The 27,955-nt window shown below is 31.2% G+C and overlaps 1 long non-coding RNA gene across 1 annotated transcript; it reads left to right on the top strand.

Moving 5' to 3' along the window:
* Positions 1 to 11,303: 11,303 nt before the first annotated feature.
* Positions 11,304 to 14,673, top strand: LOC133035707 (uncharacterized). Its single transcript, XR_009686837.1, has 3 exons — positions 11,304 to 12,063; positions 12,171 to 12,240; positions 13,133 to 14,673. It is a non-coding gene; the product is annotated as an uncharacterized LOC133035707 (long non-coding RNA).
* The last annotated feature ends 13,282 nt before the right edge of the window (positions 14,674 to 27,955 follow it).

The following is a 27,955-nucleotide window of genomic DNA, read 5'->3' as shown; positions in this document are numbered from 1 at the left end:
ATAACATGTAGTGCAAACTATGTAACGCTAGCTAATTTATAATAGTAGCATAATGTATATTATTTCAAACTGAAATGCATATATAGTCTATCTTATAAGTTATAATGATTTAATAAGTGCACATACGGTTATTTTTTTTCCTTTCACTTCTCTTTATATTAATTGTAAACATTTGAAGTAGTAATTCTTTTTTTTTTTTAAAACAAAAAGCTAACCCCTAATGAAATTACCACAACAATTGTTGTACTAATATGAGTATTAGAGAAACTAATAACAAATAAGAGCCAATTACTCTTATGTAATTGTTGTACTAATGGAGTACTAAAGAAACTCATAAGAGCCCCTTATTATTTTATGAAAATAATAAGTTCAAATAACTCAATCAAAAATAGCTCATACAATAAAATAAAAGAAATATTTAATTTTAATATATATATTTTAAATACGGTGCAATAATTTAGTGTCTCTTTATTACATATATGAACATTAATAGTTTATATACTTTTTTATTTGAAAGATAACTAAAGTACATTTTATGATTAAAAAAAATAAAAAATATAATTAATGCACACATTACTATCAAACATATCTAAGCCATAAGTTTATTAAATATTTACACATACTATTTATATCTAAAATTTTCTACAATACATATGTCCATACGGCAAAAAAGATTATAGTCTTCATGATTATCTTTAATTTTTTGTTGGTGTTATACTATATGTACATTGAAATGAGTAATCATTCAATTAATTTTGGCAAATATTTGTGTATTTAGAAATTCAAGATAGAGTTTCACCTATGTTGATTTTTTCTCCAACTATCTCATCCTCTTTTTAGTTATATTTATTTATCCAAATGATGAATGTCTCATACTAATATTCAACAAGATAAATTGATGATACAAACTTCATTGTGGTCAGTTGCTAAGAGGTTTATCTAAAGAAGTTTGTCTTCTAATCTTAATTCACCAAAAGTAAAGCCCGCGTCTCTCTCACAGTTTACTAAGTGTTGTATTATTTTTATTTTTATAAATAGTATGGTACAATATATTAATCATTATCAATGGTGACTTTTCATTTTTTTTTTAATTAATAATTATTTATTATCAATGGTGACTTTTCATTTTTTATCTCCCACTATTATTATTATTATCATTATTATTATTATGACATATTTACTTAATAACTAATCTCATACCTATTATATATACCTATATATATGCTTCTACAAAATTAAAGAGATTCTATTGTTATGCAATATTTGATAATATATTCATTCATATAGCTTTGGGTATAGGTGGTAAGCATCATATTTTTATATTATTTTTCTTTAAATTTTTATTGTAAATTATGTTTTTCACTCAATAGAGAAAATTATAGACCATATACTATTATATACATTATGTAATATACACATATATATATATATTAGTTGGATACAATTATAATATATATAACTAATCTCATATCTATATATATATATTTTAGCAAAGATCGAAGAGAATTTCTACTATTTTATATCAATTTGATGATATCTATTATCATCTAGATCTAACATTAGAAATAAGCATCGTATATTTTTTTTTTTAATATACATTAATCAGATACAATTATAATATATATAACTAATTTTATACCTATATATATGTTTCTATTAAAAATTGAAGAGAGCTTTCACTATTTTGTATCAATTTGATGATATCTATTATTATCCAGATTGGATATTAGAGGTAAGCATCATTATATATTAACAATATTAACTATTTTTTTTTATAATGATCCATATAGAATTTACCATTTAAAAAAATTATAAATATATACTTTTAAAATTATATTTATTATTTAACGACACATTTGTATTTTTTTTATATTGAATATTTAACTATATATATTATTAGTTAATTCTTAAAGGTGATGATGTACTCTATAATTTAAAAAATAAAGTTATTACTCAATATTTATCTATTAAGAAATTCATATATAATATATTAACAGCTTAGAGATTGATTAGGTATTAATGTGATGAAGTAACATGTCTTATATTTTTCGTCTTTAAATTTATTTGTTTAGTGATTATATTTTAGTTTTTTTTTTTATTTTTTTTAGAAAATCCTAAAAAGGCTTATAATTTAATTTTATTATCATATTATTATAACTTTATAATCAATTATATTTTTACTTGTGTAATATTAATTATTTGATTTTTTTAACTAACATAAATATCGATCTATATTTATCTATATATTACAATAACATAAAAAAAAAAAAGGCAACTTACATCAGTTTATTATTATTATTATTATTAGTGTTGACAATTATAAAAATATCATTGATCCTTAATAAATAATTTGATAGATATATATTTTTTCAATGTGTATCTTTCTTTATTAATTAATAAAAAAATACTAATATAAATATTAAATTTTAAGAGTTAAATTGTAATTAACTGTCTTTATTTATTATCAATGTTGTCCTTTCATTTTTATAACACTCACTATTATTATTATTATTATTATTATTATTATTATTATTATTATTATTATTATTATTATTATTATTTATCTAGGTTTGACATTAGAAATAAGCATCATATTTTTTTTTGTTTTAATATATAATAATCAGACACAATTATAATGTATATAACTAATTTTATACTTATATATATTTCTATTAAAAATTGAAGAGAGCTTTTATTATTTTGTATCAATTTGATGATATCTTTTATCATCTAGATTGGATATTAAAGGTAAGCACCATTTTTTTTTTATTTTTATTCATTTTTATTAAAAAAAAATATTCCTTATTCACTTATAAAAAATTGTGTTGAATTGCATGATGTAATATATCATTATATATATTAACATTATTCATAACTATTTTTGATAATGATGCACATAGAATTTACCTTTAAAAAAAATTATAAATACATATTTTTAAAATTTCATATTTATTATTTAACGACACATTTTTTTATTTTTTTTATATTGAATATTTAACTATATTATTAGTTAATTCTTAAAGGTGGTGATGTACTTTATAATTTAAAAAATAAAGTTATTACTCAATATTTATTTATTGAGAAATTCATTATATTAAAAGCCTACAGAATGATTAGGTATTAATGTGATGAAGTAACATATCTTATATTTTTTTTTCTTTAAATTTATTTGTTTAGTGATTATATTTTAGTATTTCTTTTTTTTTTTTTTATAAAAAATCCTGAAAAAGGCTTATAATTTAATTTCAACATCATATTATTATAACTTTATAATCAATTATATTTTTACTTAGGTAATATTAATTATTTAAATTTTTAACTAGCATAAATATTGATCTATATTTATCTATATATATATTACAAAAACATAAAAAAAAAATGAAAAGACAACTTACATTAGTTATTATTAATATTATTATTATTATTATTATTATTATTATTATTATTTAGTGTTGACAGTTATACTAATTTAAATATTAAATTTTAAGAGTTAAATTGTAATTAACTCTCTTTATTTATTATCATGTTGTCCTTTTATTTTTATAACACTCACCATTATTATTATTATATATTACTATTCATAATTATTATTATTATTATAGTTTTTTTTTTCTAAAAAAATTAATAAATTATTTTAGAATCTATTTTAGAATAAAAAAATACATTAATTTTTTAATAGTAAAAAAAACATAAACAAAATATTTGAATAGTTTACATTAATTTTGTAACATTCTAAACTTGACATCTTAAAAAAATATAATAATAATAATACTAAAAAGATATGCTTATTCGCTAATGTTCTCTTATTAAATTTTGTGTTTTCTCTTTTTTAATGCTCCTTATTAGTGCAAGCTATAAAGATAATGAACTGACTCTTTATTTTTTATTTTTTAGATTATTTATTTTGTGGTTGATTTAGTTAGAAGTAATTTCTTTTAAATAATATTAATCTTTCACATATTTTAACAAATAATTATATGTGTAATTTATATAAGAAACATACGATAATAATAATAATAATTTAATTAAATAATGTGACTTAATATTTTAACATATTAAGATTATAATTTTTAGTATTTTTCTAAAGTACATTAACATATTAATTAACTAATAATTTTTTTAATATATATAATATAAATTTTATTTTTACAACATAAATAAAAAGTTTTTAAACAACAGCGCGAGGCGCGGTATCGTTACCTAGTTTATACTATAATAAAAAATAATATGTTCTAGTATAATTATACTGTTTATTATTTATTTAATTTTATTTTAAAACATATTTATTTATTGAAAAAGAAAAATAAATTATTTTTATAATAAATAAATTATAAAATAAAAAAAATTATAATAAATCATATTAAATAGATCATAAACATTTATATTATAATAAAAAAATATTTAAAAATTTTCAGATTTTATGGTGTTACAATTTCAGTTTTATATTATTTAATTTTTTCATTAAAACATATTTTTAACATAATTTTTAATAATAGTAAAAATTTAAAAGATTATTTAAATAAAGTTATGAAGTTTATATATATTACTCTTTATAATTTTTACTTTTATATTTTACCATTTTTAATTTATAATAAGTCATAATGAAATAGATAACAAATATTTATTTTATAATAACAAAATATTTAGTATGTTTATTTTTGTAAAAACTTATTCTAACTTTTAATCAATTTTATTAAATTATTTATTTTATTTTTTATAAACACGTAATATTGTAAATAATGTCTAAAAAAAGACTAGTATTACAGTAAATATTGATTATAATAACAAAATAAATAAACACAAATTTGAATTTGATTTATTTTTTGTATTTTTTAATTTGCAGCCACCACTTTCTGGGTAGTTGGACTCGCAGGAGGACTCTCGGGCTTCTTCTTCTTCTTCACAATCTTCGCCGCTTTCTGGGCCGGAAGCTCATTCGTAACATTATTGTCCGGAGTAGTTGTAATAACCAAAAATATTCAGGCATTATTTTGGTATGATAGTCTAAATATCTCGATGTGGAAGTAATGATTGCATAAAATACATTATTATTGTTTACATATGTCTTTTATTAAAGTGGTAACAATTTTAATTTATTGGGCCTTATATTTTTCTTCTTATAAATCTAATAAGTTATGTTAGTATTACTATGTTATTATTGGGCTATAATTGATTAGTTAAATAAAGTTGTAATTAAATAAGTATAAGTTTAGCATTAAAAAGAATCTTATTATTTTGAGTTTATTGAAGTCAACGTGCAACACTAGGAAAAAATAAAAAAATAAAAAAAAAATAGGACTTAATTAATTTAGATATAGTTAGTGAAGTTAGGAGAATACTTGGTATAATTCTTATATTAATAATATTTTATTAGATTGGAGAGAGAGTAGTTTCATGCGTGCTATTTTTTTTTGGTAATGCATGAACTACATATATATATATATATGAGACCTATTCCCACTAGCTATGTGTAAATGAGATGAGAAGGGAATTTATAAAAAATTTATTTGTTTTACTCTACACGTGGATACTAGGTGGAGGACATGATTGGAAAAGTTTAAAGATTTAGCCATAGAATTGTGTGAGGACTTAGGTTCGGCTCAACTAAAACCCATTTTCATGGAATAGTATCAACTCTTTTGACCGAGTAATAAGGTGGGATTGAGGGGTTTAGTTATTTATTTAAATACTTGTTATGTGAAGCACGGTTAGTGCTGGAGTTAGTGGGTAAGAGACCTAGGCCTATAAATAGAGAGCTTTTGCTCACTTATTCATTTCACTCAAATAGTCAAATAGCTATCCGGTATATTCTTCTTCCATTTTCCTCTACACTGAAGTGATTTTATTCTATCTTTTACAGTCAAACACTTGTTTCTCCAAGAGCCAAATAGTCCTACACACCATCATAATTACTAGAAGCTTTAAACATCAACAACCTCTCTTAAACATCACCATCATTCTTCCATACATTTATATATTTCCTTCATCATATCGGCATCACCATTACCACTATTTTCACATTCAAATTTTAGTGCTCTGCTAGTTTTCTTTGGAAATTAAGGTATCATCTTATAATTTTACATTTGTAGATTCAAGGTTTAAAATTTCATATATATATATATATACCATTATGATAAATCCTAATTAATAAGTATGAAATTTAGGTTTTTCGTAAGACAATTATTTCTCAAGAATCACTCTCTTTGCAATCAAGGCTAGGACTCCACATTCGAGGTAAGGAAATTAAGTAGAAAAACTTAAGTTTTCTGTATGTAATAACATTCATAGGAAGAGTGGGAATAGTAAAAGAGAAGTTAACTAAGGTCTTCTGCCTGACTCTTTATTGTTTGTTATTTAATGTACTGTATAATGTATATTTAAATAATATGTTTATAAGATTCATGTTATTTATGTATGTTTACAGTATTAGAGCATGGCCATTGCTAAAGGTATATATTTAAATAATATGTTTATAAGATTCATGTTATTTAAGTATGTATGTAAATAGTGTGTTTATAAGATTCACATTATTTAAACTAGTTATGTTGTTTGGATAATGGACGGTACAATGGATTCGCATTATTTAAACAATGATATGATTATGATAGAGTTATGATATGATTATGATATAGTTATGATATGATTATTATGTAGTTATGATATGGTTATGATATGATTATGACTTAATTATGATAGGATTTATGATATGCTATTTAAATAATGTATAGTAGTTAAACATTATTTAAATTAGATTTATTGTAGATTATGTGACATGGTTTGACTGAGAAGATAATGGTTAAATGCTTGACTGTTGGGTCTATATGGTAGATAGGGGGCCATCTAGTAGTGGGTACGATTTTACTGAACCCAGCCCTCCGCCATTTAGTCTAATAGTTCGAGTTTATTTGCCAAAGTCGAACTCCGGCATAACCATTATTATGTGATTTAGCTTAGAAACTAGTGAATAGTTAATAGTGATAAGATTAAGCTTATATGTAATGCTATGTGTCTAAATATGTGCATCTGAGTTTTAGTTATATGTTTTTCTTTTATTTTATTTGACTACGTGACAAGCATTTCCTTACTGAGTTTAGTAGCTCACCCTTATCAAACTTACCATGTGCAGATTAAGGTTCTAAAACTTAGAGAGCTGGTGGCAAGTGAGACCTTGGAGGCTTGTGTGTGTGTACTCGCTGAGGACCATATAACTGAGGGTGGTCTAGGGCACGCTCCATTTATTTTATTTAGTGTTATTAAATTAATGTCGCAGTTATTTTTATTTATTAATTATTATGTCTTTTAAGTCCAAACTGAGCTCAAATATGAAATATTTTATGTTTATAAGTAAAAGCGACATTATAGTTTTTCCGCATTTTAACGCTTGTAACTAAATTAGTAATTTATGAAAAAGTTCGGGCGTTACAGTTTGGTATCAGAGCCACAGTTATATTGGTCCCGAACGTTCTCACGAGTTACACATATCGGCTAAAAAGGTTCCACTGGCTACCAAGTAAGTATCATTGTTGCATGATTGTATTTTATGTGCATTTTAGTAATTCCAGAAGTTCTTTTTATTTTATTTTCAGAGCCCTAGAACCAACTAAGCACCAACATCATGAGACCAGAGCAAGTAGAGCACATTGTTGGGCATATTAAGGCCTTAAAGAGAGTTCCTAAGACCCCACCCATGCTGGAAGAAAACAAGGTCTTTCATAGAATTAACAAAATACATGAGGGTATGGATAAGATAATAGATCGTTGGAATTGTTTATTGAAGTCACATGAGAAGTACATAGCCTTGATGCACGCTCTCAACATGCCACAAGTCCAACATAGTCTAAGAGCAAATTGGGAACATCTAGGGTATGTCGGGGTAGATGAGGCCGAAAGATATGACCTACTCATGATCAACTTAGTGGATCAATATCAAATTACCGACACCATTTATCACCCTGATGGCTCTAAAGAAGAAATATATCATCGACCCAATAATGCTGTTAGGTCTGAATTCCTTCAAAAGTTACCAATTTCATCAAACTTGGTGTACCTAGAACTCGACTATGTAGATTTGACAGAAGATATGTTAGAGGAAGGGTCAGACATAGAAGAGTAGAAAAGTCAAGTTGCTTTTTATTCTATGTGTTTATTTTTTTTATGTAATAAGGAGTGTTAGTATGGCTCCACTTTAGTTAGGAGTTTTAGTGTAACTCCTTTAGCTTGTTATCTTTTGGAATTTATAAATAAATAAAGAGGTTTTATTTTATTTATAAAGATTTATATAAATATATATCTACTTATATTAAGTCTTACTGAATAGTTAAAGAAATTTTTTTTTCAGATATAGGAGATATGTCTCTTAGAATTAAGGCGTCAAACGATACAGTACTTGCAGAAATAAAAAATATTTTGTCACTTAAGATCGAAAATATCCGCCACGAAGAGGATAAGATTCTTAGAGCTCTACGAGAGGTCATCGCAATTAATGAAGAAATTAAAAGAGTAGTAGAGGTGAGGGGAGCCTTAATCAAATCACGAGAAAAGTTTCTAGTGCTAAGGGCTGCTTTGTCACATGTCCCCGAACTTCTTTACTATATCGATGAAGTCTGGCACCGTGTCTCAAATCTTGGCGACGCAATTAGATACGCAGCATTCATATGTGAGCTGACGCTTGACTTCCACAACTTCATTTTCGAAAAGACTTATATTGTGGAAACAAACGACATGGAAGAAGAACGCGTCAAGAACATACGATATAAGCTAAGTGACGACAGTGTGGAGGACATAACAGAATCTGTGAACGTAACAACTGAACGAGATTTGGAAGAATCAGAAATGCCAGACTATTTTGAAGTGACAGCAGAAATGTTGGAACTTGAACTAAAAAGCCCACCTCAAATAGAAGCAGAGAAAATAGTAGAAATAATAGAGATTCCCTCAGATGAAGAATCCAAAGATGAGGACATGCCAGAAGGTCCCAATGAGCCAGATTATTCCCCAATACCGAAGAGCAAGGACTTAGATCTACCCGCAACAACCAACATCCATGAACCAGAAGATGACATACCTGACTATCATTTTGAAGTAGAAATTGATGAGTCAGACTCTGAATCCGAGGATGTGCCAGCACCAATTTCAACAGATGTGGAAATGGAAACAAACTTCGAGGAACACCCAGAAGAGGACCTACAAGAAGACCCTGAAGGATCTGAAGCCGAGTCATGCGTGGAGGACGAATAATAGTCTCTTTCAATTTGTCAAATTTTATCCAAAGAAGATATTTTTGTTCCTATAATCTAGTGATATGTAACTAGAGATTTAGTACTCTTTTAAGTAAATAAAAATTTATTTTCCTTCAATCAAATTCTTCTTTTATGACCAAAATAACTCCCTACAAAATTAACAAGGAAGACGGTTTGCCTCTACTTAGGAATCTACTTTTTAATAAAGCAATGTTAATTCTTAAATCGGGAAGAAATACTCAAACTAGACACCAAGAGCAAGAAGTACCAATGAGTGTGACATCTGAAGTAGTACTCAAACACCGGGGGACTAGAAATTTGGTCTTAAAATTATTCAATGCCCGGGGGATGGTGTGAGTGCTCAAAAAAAAAAAAAAAAAATAATAGGTGGAGGAATTCGTTGTTGATGATGTTTTCCGTACTCCAACATGTGGAAGGATGTTAAGGATACTTAAATACGACCCCAAACTGAGTTTAGAAGACTCGACTAAACTGGAGGATTAGAAGATCAAAGCTATTGGTTCAAAGAGCCGGCTTTCAAAAAAAAAATGCTTATTTTTTTTATACAGAACTTGTGGTTGATCCTACAAGCGTGATAGTATTCAAGAGCTGTCGGCGCACAAAGACCGAAGAGAGACTGAAAGCTTCCTTGACCTAATATGTAGTAGCCTACACATTGACGAACCTCAAGGACAGTATGAAACAAAGGATATGGATAGAATTTGTAACCAGAAAAGTATCTATGTTAGTGTTGCTACTCGAAGGCAAGGAGAAAACGTACTGCAATGGAAACTTAAGGTCGAGAGAATGATGCAAGCACCACCTACACCACACTAGATGCATCCACAGTTAGTTGTAAAATAGTACAATGATTAGGTAAAGGATGGATGAGTATTCAGAAAGTGGCAATTGGATTTGTTATTTGACGTCCTACATGCCAGCACGTAAGAGCGAAGCATTAAAAACTAATGAAAACGATACGATCCTTGTATTCCTAAAGAAGGTGACCTCGATCTGAGTTTTAGTATATTTTCAAGTGTTAGGTCAGATACGAACCTTTAGTGAACTGGAGGAAGTCATGTAAACTAGCAGAAGTATCATCCAGGAAGTAGCCAAAGTGACGTACTCGTGTATAAGAGTCATCATTCCGTGGGTGTAAGGACCTAATAGAGGCTTGAAGCAAGGATGTTACAAATGGTATACTTCCTGGTAAGTTAGAGTAAATGCTTGTAAGGTACCACCTATAAGTGGGTAAAAAGTTTCAAGAATGGTAGACAAGGTACGACAGAGTATGCATGACGCTCTAACGGATGGAGAAAAATGAGGATGTAACAATGATAAGAGGTGACCTTATGTTCTTAAAGTTCACTTTAAATAGAAATATTATGCAGGGTACGTAAAGCCTGAGATATTTAGGTCCACCTGCTATAGCAGATATGTGTAACAGAATTTCACATTTTAATGTGGCGAAGGTAGGTATCCTATCCCACACACATGTTTAAGTACGAGAATTTCAAACTACAATAGGACAAGAGTTATATAACACGCTGGTATGCGTGATAAAAAGGGGAACTAAAGTATAAGAGTAAACCCCTATATATGGTCCTGTAGAGTGAAAATTCTAGTAGAGCAACGTGAGAGTTGGGAAAGAACATGAAGAAATGATACCCCAACTACATGTAGATAAGTAAATTTCGAGGACGAAATTCCTGTAAGGAGGGTAGATTGTAATAACCAAAAATATTCAGGCATTATTTTGGTATGATAGTCTAAATATCTCGATGTGGAAGTAATGATTGCATAAAATACATTATTATTGTTTACATATGTCTTTTATTAAAGTGGTAACAATTTTAATTTATTGGGCCTTATATTTTTCTTCTTATAAATCTAATAAGTTATGTTAGTATTACTATGTTATTATTGGGCTATAATTGATTAGTTAAATAAAGTTGTAATTAAATAAGTATAAGTTTAGCATTAAAAAGAATCTTATTATTTTGAGTTTATTGAAGTCAACGTGCAACACTAGGAAAAAATAAAAAAAAAAAAAAAATAGGACTTAATTAATTTAGATATAGTTAGTGAAGTTAGGAGAATACTTGGTATAATTCTTATATTAATAATATTTTATTAGATTGGAGAGAGAGTAGTTTCATGCGTGCTATTTTTTTTTGGTAATGCATGAACTACATATATATATATATATGAGACCTATTCCCACTAGCTATGTGTAAATGAGATGAGAAGGGAATTTATAAAAAATTTATTTGTTTTACTCTACACGTGGATACTAGGTGGAGGACATGATTGGAAAAGTTTAAAGATTTAGCCATAGAATTGTGTGAGGACTTAGGTTCGGCTCAACTAAAACCCATTTTCATGGAATAGTATCAACTCTTTTGACCGAGTAATAAGGTGGGATTGAGGGGTTTAGTTATTTATTTAAATACTTGTTATGTGAAGCACGGTTAGTGCTGGAGTTAGTGGGTAAGAGACCTAGGCCTATAAATAGAGAGCTTTTGCTCACTTATTCATTTCACTCAAATAGTCAAATAGCTATCCGGTATATTCTTCTTCCATTTTCCTCTACACTGAAGTGATTTTATTCTATCTTTTACAGTCAAACACTTGTTTCTCCAAGAGCCAAATAGTCCTACACACCATCATAATTACTAGAAGCTTTAAACATCAACAACCTCTCTTAAACATCACCATCATTCTTCCATACATTTATATATTTCCTTCATCATATCGGCATCACCATTACCACTATTTTCACATTCAAATTTTAGTGCTCTGCTAGTTTTCTTTGGAAATTAAGGTATCATCTTATAATTTTACATTTGTAGATTCAAGGTTTAAAATTTCATATATATATATATATATATACCATTATGATAAATCCTAATTAATAAGTATGAAATTTAGGTTTTTCGTAAGACAATTATTTCTCAAGAATCACTCTCTTTGCAATCAAGGCTAGGACTCCACATTCGAGGTAAGGAAATTAAGTAGAAAAACTTAAGTTTTCTGTATGTAATAACATTCATAGGAAGAGTGGGAATAGTAAAAGAGAAGTTAACTAAGGTCTTCTGCCTGACTCTTTATTGTTTGTTATTTAATGTACTGTATAATGTATATTTAAATAATATGTTTATAAGATTCATGTTATTTATGTATGTTTACAGTATTAGAGCATGGCCATTGCTAAAGGTATATATTTAAATAATATGTTTATAAGATTCATGTTATTTAAGTATGTATGTAAATAGTGTGTTTATAAGATTCACATTATTTAAACTAGTTATGTTGTTTGGATAATGGACGGTACAATGGATTCGCATTATTTAAACAATGATATGATTATGATAGAGTTATGATATGATTATGATATAGTTATGATATGATTATTATGTAGTTATGATATGGTTATGATATGATTATGACTTAATTATGATAGGATTTATGATATGCTATTTAAATAATGTATAGTAGTTAAACATTATTTAAATTAGATTTATTGTAGATTATGTGACATGGTTTGACTGAGAAGATAATGGTTAAATGCTTGACTGTTGGGTCTATATGGTAGATAGGGGGCCATCTAGTAGTGGGTACGATTTTACTGAACCCAGCCCTCCGCCATTTAGTCTAATAGTTCGAGTTTATTTGCCAAAGTCGAACTCCGGCATAACCATTATTATGTGATTTAGCTTAGAAACTAGTGAATAGTTAATAGTGATAAGATTAAGCTTATATGTAATGCTATGTGTCTAAATATGTGCATCTGAGTTTTAGTTATATGTTTTTCTTTTATTTTATTTGACTACGTGACAAGCATTTCCTTACTGAGTTTAGTAGCTCACCCTTATCAAACTTACCATGTGCAGATTAAGGTTCTAAAACTTAGAGAGCTGGTGGCAAGTGAGACCTTGGAGGCTTGTGTGTGTGTACTCGCTGAGGACCATATAACTGAGGGTGGTCTAGGGCACGCTCCATTTATTTTATTTAGTGTTATTAAATTAATGTCGCAGTTATTTTTATTTATTAATTATTATGTCTTTTAAGTCCAAACTGAGCTCAAATATGAAATATTTTATGTTTATAAGTAAAAGCGACATTATAGTTTTTCCGCATTTTAACGCTTGTAACTAAATTAGTAATTTATGAAAAAGTTCGGGCGTTACAGTAGTAACCCATGTCATGTTGGGATACACTGTCGTGGTGGCCATTTTAGCTTACTTTCTTCTCTTCAGTGGCTTCTTCATTAGTCGTGATCGAATCCCACGTTACTGGTTGTGGTTCCACTATATCTCGCTGGTTAAGTACCCCTATGAAGCAGTTTTACAGAACGAGTTTGATGATCCAATTAAGTATTTTGTGAAAGGAATTCAGATTTCTGATCAGTCTCTACTCGGTGCAGTGCCGACGTTGATGAAAGGGGAGCTTTTGAAGACCATGAGTAAGACTCTGGGAATGAATATTACTGGCTCCACTTGCGTGACCACCAGAACGGATATACTCAAGCAGCATAGGATTACTGATATTAGTAAATGGAACTGCTTGTGGATCACAATTGCTTGGGTTTTTTTCTTTAGAATCCTTTTCTACTTCACTTTGTTTTTAGGGAGCAAGAACAAGAGGTCGTAATAAGTTTCTAGTACACAAAAATTATTTATAGCTTCATTTTCATTTTAAAAGAAATTAATGTGGGAAATGTACGTTTAATTTGAAGTAACTTTTTCTTTTCTTCCTTTGTATTTTTTTAGCATGCGTAATTGATTTGTATGTGCTGTTTTTGAACTTTGAAATACAACTAACTTTGTCTTTGAATTAATAGATTAACTAGGTAATATTACCGCGCTTTGCGCGGTTTTGTTATATAATAAATTTATATATTTAGCTTTAATATTTTTGTAAAATATTTATATATATTAATTTGAGAAAGAAATTTATACATTATTTAATTTTATTTTTTACTAATAGTATATTATAACTACTGAATCCATAAAAAAAAAGAGTAGATATAAAAATTTGTGAACCAACTTTATTTCTTAATAATTGGATCTAGAGATATTATATATTCTTATACTATATTAATATAAAGTAAGACTATAGTACACTGCTTTAATTAGTATTTCAATAAATTTTATATTCGTTTTGGTATTTAGACATGAAAATATTTTAGTCAATATTTTTTTTAATATGAACGTGTACACTATAGATTATTTGCGCTTTGCGCGGTATTTATAATAAATAATAAGTTTTTTTAAAAAAATTATGAATTTATTTTATTTTATAATTAATATTGTATTTAATTATTTTCCACTTGATTAAAAAAGATAAATAGTTTTTTTCCTTTCCAAACAATAAGAAAGCCCTATAAATATTATTACATGTATTCAAAGTAATAATTTTTTTTTTCACTTGATAATGATTTTTATACCATTTTCTTATTTTACTATACGTGAAGTAACCTAATAAATTAAATGTAATAGTGCACAATTAATATTTGAATTGTAATACAAATATAAATATTTGAATTTAATAAACACAAAAATATAATTTGTGAACTGGTTCTTGGCTAACAATATACATTATATTATTATTTTATTAATGTTATAAATAATTTAAATTCAAACTATATATATATCTATATATAAATTTTGAATCAATTAGAAAATATATAATAATTAAGTATTATTACAACAAATATCTAGAAAAATAAAAATATCTAAAGTTTGAATATCACTCATCCATTATAAAGAAAAATAATAAATAATTAATAAAAATATTAAAATAAAATTAATAAATCAATATCAATATATTTTTTCATTTCATGAAGAATACCTATATAAAATTCTTAGGTGTCGTTTGGTAACACTTTTGTTTTTTAATTTTTTAATCACAAAATGAAAGTAAAATTTTTGTTTTTAAAAAAATTATTTTTTAAAAATAAAAATGCGTTCTATAATCACTTTTGTTTTTCAATTTTAAAAACAGAAAACAAAAGTGTGTTCTGTAAAGTTCATTTTTATTTTTATTTTTTGATTTTATTTAAGTCGGGTCTAGGTCCGGGGTCGGATTCGGGTTCAAGTCGAAAGCCGGGTTTAGCGCCAGGGCCGTAGGGAGAGGATTTGGGTCCGGGTCTGGTCGTAATCTAAAAGATTGATTAAGAAAAAAAAAACTGTTTAAAAAAATATTGAAAGTGATTTTTTTTGTTTTTAAAATGTTGATTTCTAATTATAAAATTGAAAAGTAAAAACAGTTTTATAGAACATGTTTTTAAAAAATATTTTCACTTTTCTACTTTTAAAAACAAAAAACTGATTAAAAAAGTGTTACCAAACGCCACCTTAATTAACGACAAAAATATATAGACATATGGACTTGGCCCAAGTCCTAAATCTTATGCCATTTCACTGACACTGTTGGATCACTAAGGCCAATTTTTGTCTATGCTTGACGGGTGGATCTTGCAGTGAAACTCACTTTCGCTTTTTTACTCGAAGATCAATCTTCATCTAGCAAAAAGAAATTGCATACACATATATCAAAATTTCTTTTAGTGTCGAAGGATTGCATAAATTAATAGCCCTATAAAAAATAGAAGAATTATAAATGGAAAAAAGAAACATCATTATCTTTGAGATATCTAATTGATAAAAAAATTACTTTTTAAAAGTTGTATATTGGATCAAGTTTTGAGAAGTTCAAGGAGCTCAAGCATTTAGAAAAATATGGTTTGCAATAATATTTTAATTCTTTTTCTTTTGTACATAGAAAACTTTGGTATAGAGAGAAAAAAAAAAGAATTTGATGGAAAGAAAGATAGGTTAGTGGTGATACTATTATTGTTTGTTGAGATTTATAGACAATAGTTAAAAACGTTACAACAAATTAAACTTTTCAAATGAGTTTAACTTATAAAATAATTTTTGTTAAAAATAACTTAATGACTCCAAAACGTATCATTATAAAAATGGTTTAATATAATAATAACTATACTATATATAGAATGTGTATATTAATGAATGAAAAAATGTTTTCAGCACAAACTCCATTTAATAATAATAAAGACTACAATAATGTACTTAAATATAAGTAAATGAAGGTATTTGATCGTATTAATCATCATTTTGAGTATTATTATAAAATAGAAAGCTAAAGAAAAATAGAATAAAATATTAAATAAACCTAAAAAATTAAGATAATAAAGATTAGGAGAAGAAACTCATATAGCTCACGCTTCGCGTATTATTGTCTATAATCTTTTTAGAATATATTTTATGAAAAAAAAATCAATTAAATGTTTTTTGATATAATTTTTGTTGAATAATTATGGGAATATTATTGACATTTGCACATGGTAAAGAAAAATAAAAAGAGCATATTTCTGAAAATTTTAATATACTTGAAACTTCATTACTCATTCATATGATTATATAACGTCATTAAGAATCACACATGTACATTCTCTCCATTCCCCAATCTTTCTCTCACCCACACAAGCAATCTCGGTGTAATATAGAGGATGAAAGAATAAAACGCCACATCATCTACCCTAATCACACATATTAATTGTTATTAATAATAATATATGGTAACTCATACATTATTATTAATTGATATTTTTTTAAGAAACGGTTTTCAGTTTATTTTGAAAGAAAATAAGTAGGAAAAAAGTAATAATAAATAAAAAAATTAAAAAAATCACAAATAAGATAAAATAGAAGTTTGAGAGAAGAGAACGCCACATCATCTACCCTAACCACACATAAATTATCACACATATTAATTGTTATTAATAATAATAGATGATAACTCATACATTATTATTAATTGATATTTTAAAAAAAAAAGGTTTTCAGTTTATTTGTAATAATGTTTGCATTATTGAAAAACATAAGAAGGAAGAAAGTAATAATAAATAAAAAAATTGAAAAAACCATAAATTAGATAAAATAGAAGTTTGAGAGAAGAGAACGCCACATCATCTACCCTAACAACACAATTATATATATAGATAGATAGATTATGTGGAATTTGATTTGATTTTTTTATGTGATTTGTAAAGTAACTACAATGCTACATGAATAATACACTATAATACATTTATATTTTGTAATGCAAATATAAATGATATTTCTATAAACTAATATAATTACTAAAATAAGAGCTCTTCCATTTATCTCTATTGAGCCAAGCTCGAAAGAAATTATCATTTCACTTTGTTATACTCAAAATTTGGCTACCAATTCAGTAGAGGACACGTGTCAAATTAAGGGGAACATAGATCGATGTGTGAAACGGTAATTATTTTTTATGGAATAACTCATTAAATGCGGAAGTAATAGAGTATACTTGCAACTCCCTGACTATAGGGTCTTATGCAAGATAAAGATATACAAACTGTTACCTCAGGTATTAACGATAAACCGTAATGCATTGGATGCATAAGGCGAGACATCGACTCCGTTACCCTTGGGAAGGCAAAAAGCGATGCATATTAACTGTGAAAACACTTAACGTATAATATACAAACTAAGTATATGAGTCGGGCGGGCTCAAGACCTAATAAGCGAGGCGCCTATCTCACTATAGGAAGGCACACTCCTGTGACTTTGACCAATTAACTTCAGACATCTTTCAGTGAGACTTATAGTCTTGATGAGTCAAAAGAAGAATGTTTGTTGAGGTACTCTTTGTAAATAAGAATTGCGATTATCAAAATGAAGCGTTAAACCTTCAAACGAAGAAGCAACAAGGCATACATTGTCGACCTCGAAAAGATAGGGGAAAAAGCTCTAGCTCGCTATCAAGGTCATTGGAACCGAGTTCCTGTCGAGACATCCCAGAACGTTATGATTTAAGACGTGTTTAAACACACTATCATTTTGACCCAGTAAAAGCGGATAAATCACAGTTGTGTGATATTCAAATAATAACCACATTTATACTACGTGATATGTAATCAAACCCCACGATTTCAGGGGATAACCGTTGTAAAAATTATAGTCAACTCTGTAATTAACGACCTACTATGTAATTATAAATAGTGGCAAGTTAGATTAAAAAAGGGGACGAAAAATCATAAGAAAAAGGACCTGAAAAGCTATCAAAAATCTAACAAGATTGACTCGTGGACTATGCAAAATTTTAACTGCAAAACCACGTAAAAAAATCCCTTATGTTCATGTTTTTTCCTTTACTGGTTTTATTTTTCTGTGAGATTATCACTATTAGGCTCAATTTTTGGTTAACGAAAATTTGCGTTAACAGTTTGGTTCTTTCATTGAGAGCCTTCGTGAAAAAGCTCAGAAAAAACCCTCATATTTTAAAGAAAAACCATCTCCTCCATGGCTGAAAACCCAAAAAACACTAATACGCCACACGAAGAAACTCATCACCGTTTTGGGAAAGAGCCCATGGGCTCCAGAAGGTCTTCCAACCCACAGTCTAGAGAGACCACTCGCTCTAGGAGAACTCAACCTGAGGGTGGCCCCAGCACTCGGACCACTCGTTCTAGGAGGACCCAACCTGATGTTGGTCCCAGTACGCGAACAACACGTTCGAGGAGAAATCATCGCAGGAATGACCAGAATCTTGGAATAAGGGAAGAGGGACCCAATCGTGGAGATACTCAGCCTATGGGAGAGAACACTTATGAAACGGAAAAGTGCCGCCTTAGACGCCGCCTGGATGAGGCACAACGGCAGAACGCTGAACTACAGCGTGATGCAGCTGCAGCTAGGGCGGTACTGGGGACTAACACTCAAAATCAACCTGAACCTAGAATGAGAAGACCACAAGGCAGGTGTAATGACCGCTTTAGTAATTTGGATTAGTAAAGGCAATTAGCACAAATTTGTATTATTATTTATGAATTTATTTAATTGTGGACCCAAATATTTGGAAATAAATATTAGAGTTATAATTTCTCAATTCCGGAGATTTTATTAAACTCTAGGGGTATTATTTAGCTTATACGTGAAATATGCAATTTTTGTAATTTTTACTCGGCGACAATAGAAAATGCGATGGATGGCTAGTTTGATCACATGGGTAAGTTTAGAACCTTATTTCTTAGTGGGAAATATTTTTAAGGAAATAAAGTATCGGGATTGAGCGGGGTTATAAAATTTGACCATTTTACCCCTAGCTTTTGGTATATCCTAGTTTTATGTGTAAGGGCATTATAGTCATTTGGTTAAATGGTGGGATAGGTGGCTGCCCTAGCTTGGTGACACCTTGTACCCTTTTTCTCAGCCAAGAATAAGTTAATTAATTAATTTTTACTTAGTTAGAAAGAAAGAGGAAATTAGAAGAAAAATATCAAAAATTGTAGGGAAAGCTCTCTTTCTTCTCTCTCTCTCTCTCTCTCTCTCTCTCTCTCTCTCTCTCTCTCTCTCTCTCTCTCTCTCTCTCTCTCTCTCTCTCTCTCTCTCTCTCTTCGAAACCAACAAGAACAAGGGGAAAGGCTACTGATTTCTGGTATTTTCAGTAAAGAAACCTTGGGAGATTCAAGTTAAGGTAAGCCCTAGTGAAACCCTTCTCTAGTTTTTAAGTTTTTGCTTAGTTTGAAGTTGTGAAATTGTAATATGGGGGCTGTTAGGGTTTGATGTTTGTTTAGTTCGAATTCTAGGGTTAGTTTGGATTAAGTTTAGTTCATAGCAGCTGGTTTTGAGGTTTATTGTTGGTTTTATGCAACTATGAGCTTTGAGCTTTAATGGCAACTTGAGTTGTAATAGTTTGTTCTGTGAAATACTGGCTAGAATATATTGTGTATGCCCTTATTAGGTACTCTGGAAGGTTTCATTGCATTTGGTGGAGAATTGAGCAACAAATGAAGGGCTTTGGGAAAACTGGTACAAACCGACAGTGCCACAAAAACCGGCTAGCCGGTTTTGGCAGGGTTCCCCGGGCCTTTCATTTTCTCAATTTTCGTCTTTGCGGTGCCTCGGTTGGGTGTTTCCCCATTTCCAGAGTTAGAATAACCTAATGAGAGTATAACAGAACCTAGGGTTTTAGCTTTGGGTTTCTCGGGATTAGGGTTTTAATCATGTAACTTACCCAGTTTCAAAATGTGATTAGGGCATCCATCTAGCACAAGATTTCCGTTCAGGTCGGCCAGCACACTTGAATTCGGAAATCAGGTAAGAATTGAATATAATGTGTGATATGATTATCTGAATGTATGTATATGCATGCTTAGATTGTTATTTGCACTACCAACACTTGTATGGTTATGATACAGAGTGCTTGGTATCGTGAGTGTTGTTTATGAGTACAATACAGTGATACCAACACGAGTACGGGAAAGTGCTGAGGTGTGTGGTATATCACTCAGTTGTACTCAGGGTACGAAACAAACCCTACCAACACTCGTACAGTGAGGTACGTTGTGTATGTGGTATAGTGGCTGTACCCTGGTATTGAACGTTCATGCTCATTTGTTAAGCCCTGTAAATAGGTGTATGGGTGCCTAATTACAGGTCGGAAATTATGTGATATGTTATATGCATTTCTTACTGAGTCTGTCTACTCACAGTTTTGCTTCCATGTGTAGGTAAAGGAAAGGCGAAAGCTGAACAAGAGTGAACCTGAGCGCGGATGGGATTGTACATGTCAAAGCAGCGCGACCTGGAGTGTTCGGTCTCAGGAAATTTGGTGATTGTATTTTGGTAGTCGCTGTGCGACCTGTAATATGTGTATTTTGGAATATTAACTTTTAAAAGTTTGAAAACGGGATCCCGACACTTGTAAATATTTTATTATATTATAAAGTTTATTATTTAATATAAAAGTTTTAATTTGACACATTTTTCGAGAAAAATTATTTGATTAGCAAAGATTGCACTGTAATTGAAAAAGCACTGTCGCGTGCCTTAGCATTAGAGCGTTACAATTTTAGTATCAGAGCCACCAGGTTTGTCTACCGAAGCTTGCTAAAACATGTACAATCTTCATCAGAGAAAGCTCGGTTCACGGTTCAGTAAGCCCGTACTTGTTTAGTATTTTAAATAATTGTGAAAGCATGTTAGGAAGCATATTAGATTTTAATTAATTATTTTAAAGTGTGTTGCCTTTAAGTCCTTAAGAGCTATGTTAAGTTTTGATCGCTGTCTAACCTGCCTGACATATGGATTCCCAGGCTAAGTCCTATAAAATGGACGCTCCGCGAAATACAAGAAGTCAGGGTGACATCGTTGAGACCGGAGGCGGTCAGAGAAATCCCCAAAATCCTCGTGGTCGCGGCCGTGGCCGTGCCAGAGCTCAGGGTGGTCGCCCTGTAAATCCACCACAAGCTCCTCCGGACTAGGAGCAAAGATTTGCGGAAATGCAAGATCGGATCCGCCAACAAGATGAAGAGATTCAGAGATTGAGGCAGCAGGGTCCTGCTGCCGTGCCTCCTCAACAAGTCGCTCAGGCTATTACGATTCTAGCGGTGCCAGCAGAACAACCTGTTGTTGGCAACCGTATGGAGCCGTTGTATGAAAGGTTCCAGAAGCAGGCACCTCCAGTGTTTGTGGGAGGTCCTGATGTAATGAAGGCTGAGCAGTGGCTCCCAGTGATCGAGCGTATCCTCAACTTTATGGGAGTGGTTGGTAATGATCGGGTGACATTCGCCACTTTCCAGTTTCAGGAGGACGCTCTCGTGTGGTGGGAGTTGATAACCCTCACTCGGGACGTCACAGTGATGACCTGGGAAGAATTCAAGGAGTTGTTTAACTCCAAATATTACAATGAAGCTGTCCGCAGTGCAAAGCGGAAAGAGTTCACCGAATTGGTTCAAACCGAGGGAATGTCGGTTACTGAGTACACTACTAAGTTTGACCGTCTAGCCAAGCTCGCTGTGGGAATCGTGCCAACTGACTTTAGCAAGAAAGAGAAATATTTGGCTGGTTTGAGTGCGAAGATTAGGCACAATTTGGTGATTACTACTACCGAGGCAACCACATATGCAGAAATGGTTGAAAAGGCTTTGAGAGCCGAGGGTGCAGTGAAATTTCTTCAGGAGTCCCAGGTGACTCCGAGTGTTGGTGGAACTCCCACTGTTCCTACTCCTGTCTATGGTAGGGATGGTGGTGACTCCACCATTGAACAGAAAAGGAAAGTTATTCCAGCATCTAGTGGTTCAGGGCAAAGTAAGCGGTTCCGTGGGAACCAAGGCTGAGGTGGACGCCAGGGTTACTCTTATCCTGAGTGTCCACGTTGCAAGAAACATCATCCGGGAGAGTGTAACCGGAAGACATGCTTCATGTGTGGCATGGTGGGGCATTTCAAGAAAGATTGCCTTCAGGTAAAGAAAGAGGAGCCGAAAGCAGAGGTGAAACCGGTTCCTACTCGAGTGTTCGCTATCACCCAAGCTGATGCTGCAGCCAGTCCTTCTGTTGTGACTGGTCAGCTTCCCGTCAACAACTCCTTGTTTACAGTATTATTTGATTCGGGAGCTAACGCTCATATGTAGCTACAAGAATAATTGATCTTTTGGGTAGACCTTGTGATATTTTAGAAAGAGGGTTTGGAACCATAATGCCTAGTGGGGAGTTGGTTATCTCTAATAGGCACATTAGGTCTATGGCGGTTAGGATCGAAGATAGGGAGTTGAGCGCTGACCTTATAGAATTGAAATTAACTGAGTTTGACATTATAATGGGAATGGATTTTCTGTCCAAGTATTCGGCCAGTATAGATTCTAAGCAGAAAATGGTGACTTTTCAGCTAGAAGGTGAAGATCCATTTGTTTATGTTGGATCAGTCCAAGGGTCTCGGATCCTGGTTATCTCTGTACTAAAGGCTAGAGATTTACTATGCAGTAGCTGTGTAGGATTTCTAGCAGTGGTAATTGACTCCAGCAGGCCTGAAACATTTGGGCCTGAGGCAGTCAGGGTAGTGAAAGATTTTCTCGACGTGTTTCTCGAGGAGTTGCAGGAATTGCCGCCACAACAAAAAATTGATTTCGTAATTGATTTGGCACCTGGAGTCGAACCTGTTTCTAAAGCTCCATATAGAATGGCTCCAGCAGAACTCAAGGAGCTTAAGTTGCAGCTTCAGGGGATGCTTGACATTGGGTTTATCCGACCCAGTGTATCGCCCTGGGGAGCTCCGGTTCTGTTTGTGAAAAAGAAGGATGGTTCCCTCAGAATGTGTATTGATTATCGGGAACTAAACAAGCTGACGATTAAGAACAAGTACCCGTTACCCAGAATCGATGATCTGTTCGATCAGCTTCAAGGAAAGACAGTATTTTCGAAGATTGATTTGCGATCTGGTTACCATCAACTTAGAATTCGAGAGGAGGACATACCGAAGACTGCTTTTAGAACCAGATATGGGCACTATGAGTTTCTCGTAATGTCATTCGGATTGACTAATGCTCCTGCAGCCTTTATGGATCTCATGAATAGGGTATTTAAGGATTTCGTCGATAACTGCGTCATAGTGTTTATCGACGACATTCTTGTATACTCTCAGTCAGAAGAGGAGCACGAGCATTATCTTCGAATGGTATTGCAGCGACTTAGGGATCACAAGTTGTATGCAAAGTTTAAAAAGTGTGAATTCTGGTTGTCTGAGGTGTCTTTTCTGGGTCATATTGTTAGGAAGAATGGGATTATGGTTGATCCAAACAAGATGGAGTCAGTGACGAATTGGCCGAGGCCAAAGTCTGTGACAGAGGTTAGAATTTTTCTCGATTTAGCAGGGTATTATCGACGTTTCATCGAAGGATTCTCTAAAATCTCTATGCCTCTAACCGAATTGACTAAAAAAAATCAGAGATTTGTGTGGTCAGATAAGTGTGAAACAAGTTTCCAAGAGGTAAAGCAACGTTTGATAACAGCTCCGGTGTTAGCTTTGCCATCAGATCAAGAGAAATTCGTGGTTTATTGTGATGCATCCAGACAAGGTCTGGGATGTGTTCTGATGCAAGCTGACAGAGTCAAAGCTTATGCCTCTCGTCAACTGAAAGATTATGAGCAGCGTTACCCAACTCATGATTTAGAGCTTGCTGCTGTGGTTTTTGCTATAAAGATATGGCGACATTATCTATACGGTGAGAAGTGCGAGATTTATACTGATCATAAGAGCCTCAAATACTTTTTCACCCAGAAGGATTTGAATATGAGGCAGAGAAGGTGGTTGGAATTGGTTAAAGACTACGACTATGAAATTCTGTATCACCCCGGGAAGGCCAATGTTGTGGCCGATGCTTTAAGCAAAAAAGGCCCCAGGCAGGTTTGCACCACGATGATGATAGCCCCTCAACTAGCCTCTAAAATGGTTAGTGCAGGGATTGAGTTTGTAGTTGGGAAATTGCATAATTTGACACTTCAATCTGATTTATTAGAAAGAATCAGAAAGGTGCAATTAGAAGATTCCGAGCTAGTTAAGGTTCGAGACGAAGTAATGGCTTGTCGGCCTAGAAACTTTTTCAGTCTCGAACAGTGGAATGTTGTTATACAAAGCTTGAGTTTGTGTTGCCAATGTTGATGAGCTTAAGAACGAGATACTTGATGAAGCTCATACCACACCTTATTCATTGCATCCGGGAACCACCAAAATGTATCAGGATTTGAAACCCTACTTCTGGTGGTATGGGATGAAAATGTGGTGGAATACGTGTCCAAGTGTTTAACCTGCCAGCAAATCAAGGCTGAACATCAGAGCCCGACAGGGTTACTGCAGCCTTTAGTCCTTCCTGAATGGAAGTGGGAAGACATTGCAATGGATTTCGTAACTGGCTTGCCCAGAACTTCGGGAATGTATGATTCAGTTGTTGGGTTTTATGCCCTAAATAAAACTCATTTCAATATAATCAGATTTACTTATTAATATAGATCAGAAATAACATTTAATGTTGCATGGTTCACATGATTTATTTCATGATTATTTACATAATGTACGAATTCTATTTAAGTCCAGAACATATCAATTTGTTAATGATTATAGTGTTGTTAACACAGCGGAATATAATATTAATTATATGTTCGAAAGTTTATTCCCTGATTTGTCAGAACACTGGATTTAGACTGACATGGTATAATCAGCGATAGGTATTCTTACACCTTGCATAAGTGTTATGTCCTTTCCAGGACATTGGCAAAGTTTACCAGCATCGGATGTATGAAGTATACATCCAAAGGGACCGATATTGAACTTTGATTAGATACATTAGAATTTACCGTAATATCTATTCAATTCAATATCACCTGTTGATCCTAGATCAAATGATCTTAATCCTGATATGATTAGCTTCAATCTCAAGAGTGTTATTCGTGTTCTTTGATTTGTTAGTTAAGCCTACTTTTGGGTCAGGGTGATACGTACATTTTGGGAACACGGTAGTGCAATTGAGTGGGAGCGCTAACATAAATATGGAATCTATAGCTTCTATCTGGCGAATAGAAAGTAAAGGATGATTTCCTTCGAGCTTAACCAAACGAAAATAAATAGTGGAGATCTCATTTCACTTAGCTGAAATATCATTTATACAGGGTTAAGTGTTTTAAGGATAAAATACATTGTAGGGTGTTAAGGTAATTTAATCCCTTTACAGTGTAAATCATCTATATAGAGGATCATTGATCACATTAGGGTTATAACAATGGATAACTAATGACGTGTCTATATCGTGGAGCATATAGAGCGTTCTATATACTGAGAGTGCAATTCTAAGTTCTATGCGTGGATTCAACAAAGAATTAATAAGTCAGTGAATTTAAGATATAAATTGGTGATCTACTTATTGGAAGCTCGGATATATAGACCCATGGTCCCCATACTAGTTGAGACCATACTGCTTGTAAGACTCAGTTAATTGATTTTGATTAATCAATTATAATTCTAAAGTTAGACTATGTCTACTTTGTGAATTTTCACTAAGCAAGGGCGAAATTGTAAAGAAAAGAGATTCTAGGTTTATTTATTAATTAAGAGACTTTATATGTCTGATTAATAAATATATTAAATGACAATATTATTTAATAATTAATTTTTAGTTATTAAATAATTAGAATTGGCATTTAAATGGTTGAATTTGAAAATTAGCGTTTTTGAGAAAATGAGATGTAGAAATGATAAAACAGCAAAATTGCATAAGTAAGGCTCATTATCCAAGGCCCATGGCCGGCCACACTTATAGGCTTTTTGTAACGCCCCAATATTTTGCCTTATTTTACAAAATACTATTTTTGATGCATTAATTAAAAAGATTCAAAGATGTTTGGAAATACACAGTGGGTTTTACAATGAATATGCAAAAAGGTGAATGATCATTCATATTAAAACAAAATAAGTAGTTGAGTGTATTTTTCTTAAAAAAAAACTAAATTTGCAACATCCCACTGAGCTCAGATTACTTTATTATAAAAAAAAAAACAAAACAAAACCAAGGCTCCACCGACGTTCCAGACCGTTTGCTCGTCCATAGCCCCTCACAGTATACATACCAGAACTGACCCAACTCATCAAACTTACATTCAATGTTCCCTGTCTATTGCCTGTAGGGGGAAAGTAAGGGGGGTGAGCTAAAAGCCCAGTAAGGAAATGCTTAACATACAATAGCATTCAATACACTAAACATATCTTAAAATTCACAACAATACGATTCTTTATAACATTAACGTATCCAGTCTTAACAAAATTCTATGCCTTAGCTCATAATTGTAATTTAAATAACTCAAGATATGGAAAGCTATATCATATACCATATATTTGTACTAAACGAAACCATTACATATATGTAGGGATCACAACCCTGACATCATACTCATAGCACAATCATAGCAATAACAAATAAAAATTATTTCAATCATATCATGTTTTTACCATAACATTGGCATATCATAGTCATTACTTACATAACCTGGGCCTAGCCTGGCCCTATAATATCCTGGGCCTAATCTGCCCATATAATAACCTGGGCCTATGTAGCCCTACCATTGTTATAGGATAGGGTATCTCTATATTCAACAGTAATATCACTGTATCATACCCCACCATAACAATGTCATACACGAATCAGACAAATGTAGGGCAGGGTATCTCTACATTCAACGGCCTTATCCCGTATCATACCCCACCATGGCCCCTCATTTGTACCTGAGACATTACAACATACAACACACAACATACAACACACCACATACATCATACAACATACAACATACAAATCGTACCAACCATAATATATATCGATTCACAAACTCATATTGTGTCCATACCACACATTCTCAGTACTATATACACATTCATAATAATACATCACAAATAATATTTCAATAGACAAATAATTTAAATTATACAGTTCAACACATAAAAACTACTTAATTTCCTTACCTCAAATCCCGCTGCTTAAGACTTGTTATCTCGTCACGACTACCTATAATAAGACATGGGTCAAGGCCCTAATATTAAAATTCGTACTCTTACAGTACAGCAGAAAGATTACTATTTTTGACCAACAACTACACTAATTCAGTAAAAGTTGTCTTCATCAAAATTATAGGAAATTTTATTATCTTTCCAATGATATAAAGATCATTAAAAATGGATTAAAACTGAGAGAGTTATGATTGTTTTACTTAAACTATTTCTGAGAAGGATTATGGAGTAACGAATTATATGACTTAGCAAAAATACAAACTTTTTGCATTGAAAGGTTCAGAACTAGAAGATAAAATCTTCATCAAAGTTTTAGAAAATTAAAT

Source organism: Cannabis sativa, chromosome 3 (genome assembly GCF_029168945.1).
Source record: "Cannabis sativa cultivar Pink pepper isolate KNU-18-1 chromosome 3, ASM2916894v1, whole genome shotgun sequence".
Classification (NCBI taxonomy): domain Eukaryota; kingdom Viridiplantae; phylum Streptophyta; class Magnoliopsida; order Rosales; family Cannabaceae; genus Cannabis; species Cannabis sativa.
The sequence above is the reverse complement of the archived record's forward strand: the minus strand, read 5'-3'. Positions and strand labels throughout refer to the sequence as shown.